The sequence below is a fragment of the Eurosta solidaginis genome, chromosome 3, assembly GCF_040869045.1.
Source record: "Eurosta solidaginis isolate ZX-2024a chromosome 3, ASM4086904v1, whole genome shotgun sequence".
NCBI classification, from domain to species: domain Eukaryota; kingdom Metazoa; phylum Arthropoda; class Insecta; order Diptera; family Tephritidae; genus Eurosta; species Eurosta solidaginis.
Window position 1 is genome coordinate 277,942,520 of NC_090321.1, and position 8,190 is coordinate 277,950,709.

Genomic DNA, 8,190 nt, shown 5'->3' on the forward strand with positions numbered 1-8,190 from the left:
TAGTGATTCGAACGTTAGTAGAAGATTTGAAATAAGTGGAATTGCAGTAAATTCGTCACAATACATTCTTTATCTCCCCATACAGCATACCATTACCGCACAATTCGCCCACATTTGTTTTCCATGTTGCCTCATATAGTATACGCTTACATTTAGGATTACCTTATATCGTGAGCAAAGATATGCACAAATTATAAACTTACATTCAATTATTTTGAGAATAGTTTCGCCATAATTGTCACGTTTTGCGAGGTCGGGTTATTTTATTAAGTTACATTTAGCAGGCACACATTGGACCGACCGGATGCAGTGCAATTTCGACGGAGGAAATTACGTCCGCGGGAGGTTCTGTTTATTTACCGATTGTAGTCAACCCACGGTTCTCCAACTCCTTTTTCAATTGTTGGGTCTTTAATTCACTTAACTTTTCCATGTCCAAGTAGTATTCGAAATCTTCGGAATTTATTCAACAATTCCTCTTCTGACACCAATTGTAACGAATTTAGAGAAATTCCGCTTATTTGAAACCTTCTGCTAACGTTCGAATCACTAAGCTCTTGACTAAATCTCTCCAATATTCAGTATTGCAAACTGGCCTTTATTCAGATTACTTTGGGAGTAGTACCTCACAATTATACTTCACAACCAATAGCGTGTTTAAATCAAAACTGATTAGTTATTGCTCAGCTTGCGCTGTTTTTACACTCTCTGTTGCCTCGTCCGCATATATATCCAAAGATCCAGACGTTTCACCTTCTAAAACTCTTGTATCTCCTGTTTGGCAATTTAGTTATATGCTTGTGTATGTGTGAGTAACTACTTCGGCTGATGACAACATGGGTGTGTGTGTGAGATATCTCTTCGTCGCCTTCTATGGATTATTGATATGTTCCTGCACACAAGTGTAGCTAACTTTAATGTGTACATGTACATAAGAGTGGCTGCTTCATATTTTTATTTTGTTGCGTGATTATTTTATTTACTAACAGCTTAGTGATGTTAAAATTCGCCAGAGTAATATCTATCGAGTACCAGTGATGTAGATTCCGAAGATACGGATATACATATGGAAATTTGAATTTGTAAGAGAAAGTGCCACACCCTTTTTTTCAATATATTCCAATTTTCCGTTTTTTATTAACAATATGGCCGTTCAGGAGAAATGTGATATGGGAAGAAAAGTTTGTATGGGAGATACCACACTCTCTTCTCCATTACCTCAGAGATATTTAAAATCTCTAATGATGATTTCTGTATCAGATGTTACGTACCCTTTGTACCGAAATTATCCCCTACGCACTAAAAAGCTCCATTTCCTACAGACTGTTACATATTTCAAATGGCTAAACGATGCGTCCAAAAAAAGGAATTCAAAAACTTGGTTCTGCCCATTAATATATAAAGAGGTTCCTGTAAATTTTTAGCATTGTAGCTTTATAAATTACAAATATATCATGTTAAGTACTGAACCATCACAGACTTTTATATATAAGAAATATTTATTGAACTTATAACAAGTGAGCGCTGTTATGTGACTACTACGCCCATTTTTAGCAGCAGTCTAAGTCGCAGTCATATGAAGTAGGATGCTGAATGATCATTCAGACCGATAGGTTGACGAAGGCACCGATTAATGGATGAGCAAAGCTAACTTATTTTTTTTTTTTTTTTCGGTTGAAGATACCGATTTTTTAGTTAATACCACCGAAAAAATCGGTTGAGGGTATTGGAAAAAAGCGACTACCTAAAAAATCGGAAAATTCTACGCTATAATTAATTCGGGTCGAAGTCGTATTAACGATATCAACAATTTCGTTCAGTTTAAGTGAAATCGGTATCATACATACATATGTATATTTTTATCTGGCACACTTGAAGTATTTTTGCCCATATGTTAATAAATAATACCGAACTTTATTCAATGCAGCATAAGAATTCTGTTCCAATGCATCTGGACTGCTGCACTATATACAAACTTAAATATGTTGCATGCTGAATGTCATATTTTGACTACTTCTTTAATGTCGTATATTTAACGTCATTATCTATGACTGTGGGCTGACAGCTGCTACCTGTTGGCATTTCAAGGTGTTGTGGCTGTCATCGGTTTCCGCTTTGAATTTCATTTCATGCTTGCATATTGAGCAGTCTTTAAAAATATGAATGCCTAATTTTTTTGAAGTTATATTTTTGGGTTTTAAGCATATTATAAACAATATGTAGAATTCCGGTCATTGCATTTGTTATCGCCTGATATGACAAATGAGGAGCTTTATATTAGAACGCTGTAGTTACAATCGATCAGTTTCGAGAAAATTGAGAAAATGCAATAAATAACTTAACGGCTTAGTAAAATTTCAAACCATAAATAGCAGTTTTAAGTAAGTAAAACCAACAATTCTCATACTTTTCACGAGCCAGGAGAATATGGATGTGTCGAAATCCAAAGGTCTTAATTAAAATATAGACAACCAAATAACTATCAGCTGTAGTCACATGTTCTGAAATTGCTATATTTGTCTCATCCTACGTCTCTTTCTATCCCTGTAAATATGAAGTAATTGACAGATAGCTTATCACACTTGTTATTGTACCAACAGCCCCCTAAACACGAAAGAAGCTGCAACCAAATTTTTGTCGCTCTCCTCTTGCTTAGTTGAGGAAAGTCTTTAGTATCTTCCTTTGTAATTGATGTATAAAAGATGTCGTATTCGTGACCCGAAAAGATGTGCCGTACAGTTTTTAGCTTACTTTCGAACGATATCTCTTAATAGTCTAACAGCCCGTGACTGCCAGACCTTTGTCATTTTATAAAAGTTGAAATTTCGTCAGTGCATACTTCCAACTAAAGCAGGATCGTTGGTCTATTATAAAACTTGAGTCATGGTGGCTTTAACAGATATCGTGCAACAATTTTGCAGAAAAATAGACCTTTCTTTCGCAATTTTATAAATACTGATTTTCATATATGGTCTTCGTCACGATATAAGAAGCCACTAGCCTCATTGCCAGACATTTTCCATAGTGGCTTTGTCCAGCCAGACACTTTTTGTAATGCAAAACTGTACTTTTTCATAAAATGAAAGCTGAAAGTTTTTTACGGCAAACCAAATTTCAAAAATTTTCTTTAAAGATTTTGTATTCGAATTTCAGTATAAAATGCTTCGATGTTCTTTGCAGTTTAGAAGGATTAAAAGTGTCTGGCTAATGTACAGTGCCATTTTGATATGCTTTATCCCTCTTTGGGCGGGATGGAAGATTCGTAATAGCAAATGCGTGTAGAGGGTACATTATACATTGTATACATTAGCTTTGGGTTAAGAGTTTGAAACAGAGCCAAAGAGCAGAGACTGGCTTACTACACTACACGTTTTTCAAATTACGAGTCTTCCATCCCTGCCAAAGAGAGATGATGCAGTTAAGAAGGAACACACGTAACATATCAAGAGACTAACATTGTCGCAACTGGTCCAAATATGGCATGTTCGTCATATGAACAGAAAAAAGGACATGCTAAAAGATTAAGAAAAAAAATATTCGGATGTCATTTAATAACTGTTGAACGAATGAGGTGCGATGAATAGAACTACAAGGAAACTGTATGAACTGGGGGAATAAAGACATTGCCAAAGCTGCCGAAAACAACATCAGCAAATTTATCGACCGAATATTAGCAGCCAATTAGCGGAGAAATGCTCCAAATTCGAGTCTAATGAGCTTCTATGACTCGGCCTTCTCTGTGATCAATCAGACACAATTCATTTATATCATCAGATGAGTGATGAGCAGAGTATCTGTAGAATTTGGCGAATGAGAGCAAAAGAGTTTGATAACGGTCTTCATATGTTCTTTTATTTTTGAAGTTACGGGCAAAAATAAAAAAACTTGCTCTCTTTACTCAAATACTTTCTGTACACAAATGTGCATGTGCTTTATTTAAGTCAGATCAAACATGAGCTATGAGATAACATTTTTTTTTGGGCCCGTATCGTGTTATACGATCACATATCGAAAAGCAATTTCACTCAAGCATTATATCAGAAACTTTTTTAAAAGATTCGTAAAAATGATAATATGTTATGGATCTAACGAGTAGTGGTAGCCCCATTTCAAATATTTCTCTAATCCGATTATCAATTTCAGAGGTACTGCGATTTAAATATTTGATTTCAATCATGGATCGTATAACGCGATACGAGCCCTGATTGCACAGAGCACGTGTGCGTGAGCGAAAAATATGGAAATGTGCTCCACATGAGTGTGCAATTGCGAATCCTGATCCAAACATTGCTGACCGATATGCAAATGCGCTGGCCCCTGTTTCGATTTCCCTAGGTATTATACTGAATTTTTTTTATTTATTTTAAATAATATGTCGGTTGTCTACACCTGGGTACCATGCCGACGCTTTATGTCTAGGTGTGGAGCTTTGACCATTGTGTTTAGTTTCCATGAAAAGAAGCGAATAAAGCTTTTTATTCCCTCGTTGAGTGTTGAGTTGCAATCAAGATTTGTTTGTAATTCATCGCCGGTTCCGAAACTCTTATGTGAAGCCATAATTGTCCTTTAATTATAGGTTTCGGAATTACTTATTTATCTACTTACATTTGTGTACCTGTGATTTTGTCACAGCTACTGAAAGTTCACATGAAATTTCAGCGTCAGCTTGGAAGGACCGTTTGGCTGTGACAGCGTTTGCTTTCCATTCCTAGCAGTTCTTGTAGATACATTTTTTATCATATACATATATCTTAAATAAAAATAAATAAATGAAAGGCGCGATAACCTCCTAAGAAATTTTTGGCCGAGCTTCTTTTCCAATTTGCGTCGTGTTCCTTTTTAATTTTTATTACAAATGGGCGGGACGGAACTACATATTTTATGCCAACTCCGAACGGCAGATGAATTTTCACTGCATTTCATGGCAGAAATACACTCGGAGTGCTAGCCAAATCACTGCCTAGAGCCGACCGCGCTTCGAAAAACTTTCTTCTAATTGAAAAAAAAAAAAAACAGTTGTGAACTAGAGAAAATCTACTTACTATCGAAGTAGTACTTAGTTGGTACTTTAGGTTTAGTTCTGAACCAGAAATTTGCATTACAAGTTACAGATTTCCCTACAGGGTAGTAATATGCAAGATACTTTCTAATGTGTTACACATTAACCAAATGTGTACATTTAATCACAATCCCTCCAAAACCATTGTGATACGCCCACACAGAGACAAAAGGCCATATGGGAAAGAGTTTTTTTGGTTATGCTTAAAAATAGTATTTAGATATTTTAGAGCTATATTTTGATTGCAACGGGCAACTTACAAAAGTAGGCTTAGTTGCAATACGACTTTGCATTTTCAGAAAGTAAACAATTTTGTATGCATAATTTTAAAACCTATTTAAAAACTCACACAAATTACCAAAAATGAACCATGTTATCAAAGCACAACTCTGAGGTAATAAACAATACATATATGTAAGTATGTAGGTACCAAAAAACTTTAATGCGCGATAGACGTCAGCGAATGGAATATATGTACATAAATCGTGGCAATGGAACACCCAAATTTGTAACAATCACGACTCTATGCTAAATTCTAACAAAAAAAAAAAAAAAACAGAAAAAGATTTATGCAAAATAATAATAAATTTAGAAAAACGCCACAGGACGGAAAGATTATTGACCAGATTCCATGTGAATTGCGCACTAACTTTGAGCTTTCGTGGGTTATAATTGTTTGCTTTTTTTTGTTTTTGATTTTTTTTTGTCTCGGTAAGTATTTAACGTAAATTTGCGCAAATATCGCTATCAACAGCCAACGATCCGTTGCAATAGGGCAGTGACTTAAAAAGCCAACTTAATTATTTCGCTAAATGCTGCTTTTTGTATGTCTAAATTGTCGTATTGTGGGTGAATTTTGCAAGAGGCATATTCAAATTAGTTACTAAACATAAATTGGTAAACTACAATTTATTTACCAAATATACATATAATTTGTAAAGTTACTTATATGCGTATGCTACCAAACCCTTCCTAAACATAAAAATCATTTGAAAGTAATCAAAAATAATTTTGGTATTATTTTTTCCTCTTTCGAGCCCTCTCCATCAGTCTTTCAATTGTCTTACCTCAAGTAGACAGATAAATAACAATAATAAATAAAAAAACTTAAAGTATTTACAGGCGGCGTAGAAATTTTATGATATAAGTCCTGGTACTTAATTGGGGTTTACATTTGGTCGTTCAACCTAACCTAGCCCGTTTTCGTAATGACATAAAGTAACCAAGATAGATGGAGACTTCCTTATCAGGATCGAAAAAGATATTGATTGAGCCATATCCACCCGTCCGTCCCTTGACAACATAACGTGCGCAGAAAACTCCATGCTATTGAATATGGGCGGAACCGAACGACAACTACGCCACATTTTCGATATCGAAAGTTACAAAGAACCGAAAAAGCGCGATAGCTCATACCGATAAAGTGATAAGTTATACATTATCACTTAAAATAGAAATTTCGTAAAAACATTGGAAAATGGGCGTGGCACCGCCTACATTAAGACGAAAATTTAAAATTTTTTCAAGCTGTCAATCAAAAGCCGTTTGAGATATCATTTTGAAATTTGGCGTATGTGTTGTTCTCGGCAATATATACATTTGTATATATTTTATGAAAATAAAAAAAATTGTTGGTGTCTTTGCTCATTTTTTAAATTGGTCACGGAGTTTGTCCTTCTTGTATATATATACCTTGTGTAATTTAACAAAATAGGTTTGTGACCACGCTCATTTAAAAAAAAGCGATACCAAAATTTCGAAAAATGGAAAAAATTTGATAATGCCTTACCACAGACCAATAAAGTGATGAAATTTCGATTGAAATAAAAGTTTGGTAAAATGTTGAAAAATGGGCATGGAACCGTGTACTTTTAAAAGAAGGTAATTTAAAATATTTGCAAGCTGTAATTTGGCAACTGAGTATGTAATATTCGGTTACACCCGAACTTAGCCTTCCTTACTTGTTTATTTTATATTTGTCTTAAAAATCGCTTAGGTTTGTAATCTGTTCACTATATATTTTATATCTTATACAGCCGATTATTTGGATATTACGCATAGGATAAGATTATTGTTCAACCCCATTCATGAAAGGTATGAAGTATTCGGCAAGGCCGAAGACAGTTTCGTCCTTACTTGTTATACTCAGTTGAGCAGAGCTCACAGAGTATATTAAGTTTGATTGGATAACGGTTGCTTGTACATATATAAAGGAATCGAGATAGATATAGACTTCCATATATCAAAATAATCAGGATCGAAAAAAATTTGATTGAGCCATGTCCGTCCGTCCGTCCGTCCGTTAACACGATAACTTGAGTAAATTTTGAGGTATCTTGATGAAATTTGGTATGTAGATTCCTGAGCACTCATCTCAGATCGCTATTTAAAATGAACGATATCGGACTATAACCACGCCCACTTTTTCGATATCGAAAATTTCGAAAAACCGAAAAAGTGCGATAACTCATTACAAAAGACAGATAAAGCGACGAAACTTGGTAGATGGGTTGACGTTATGACGCAGAATAGAAAATTAGTAAGATTTTGGACAATGGGCGTGGCCCCGCCCACTTTTACAAGAAGGTAATTTAAAAGTTTTGCAAGCTGTAATTTGGCAGTCGTTGAAGATATCATGATGAAATTTGGCAGGAACGTTACTACTATTACTCTATATGTGCTAAATAAAAATTAGCAAAATTGGATTAAGAACACGCCCACTTTTTAAAAAAAAAATTTTTTAAATTCAAATTTTAACAAAAAATTTAATATCTTTACTGTATATAAGTAAATTAAGTCAAAATTCAACTCCAGTAATGATATGATGCAACAAAATACAAAAATAAAAGAAAATTTCAAAATGGGCGTGGCTCCGCCCATTTTCATTTAGTTTGTCTAGAATACTTTTATTGCCATAAGTAGAACAAAAATTTACCAATCCTTCTCAAATTTGGTAGGAGCATAGACTCTATGACGGTAACTGTTCTCTGTGAAAATGGGCGAAATCGGTGGAAGCCACGCCCAGTTTTTATACACAGTCCACCGTCTGTCCTTCCGCTCGGCCATTAACACAATAACTTGAGCAAAATCCGATATATCTTTACTAAACTTAGCCCACGTACTTACCTGAG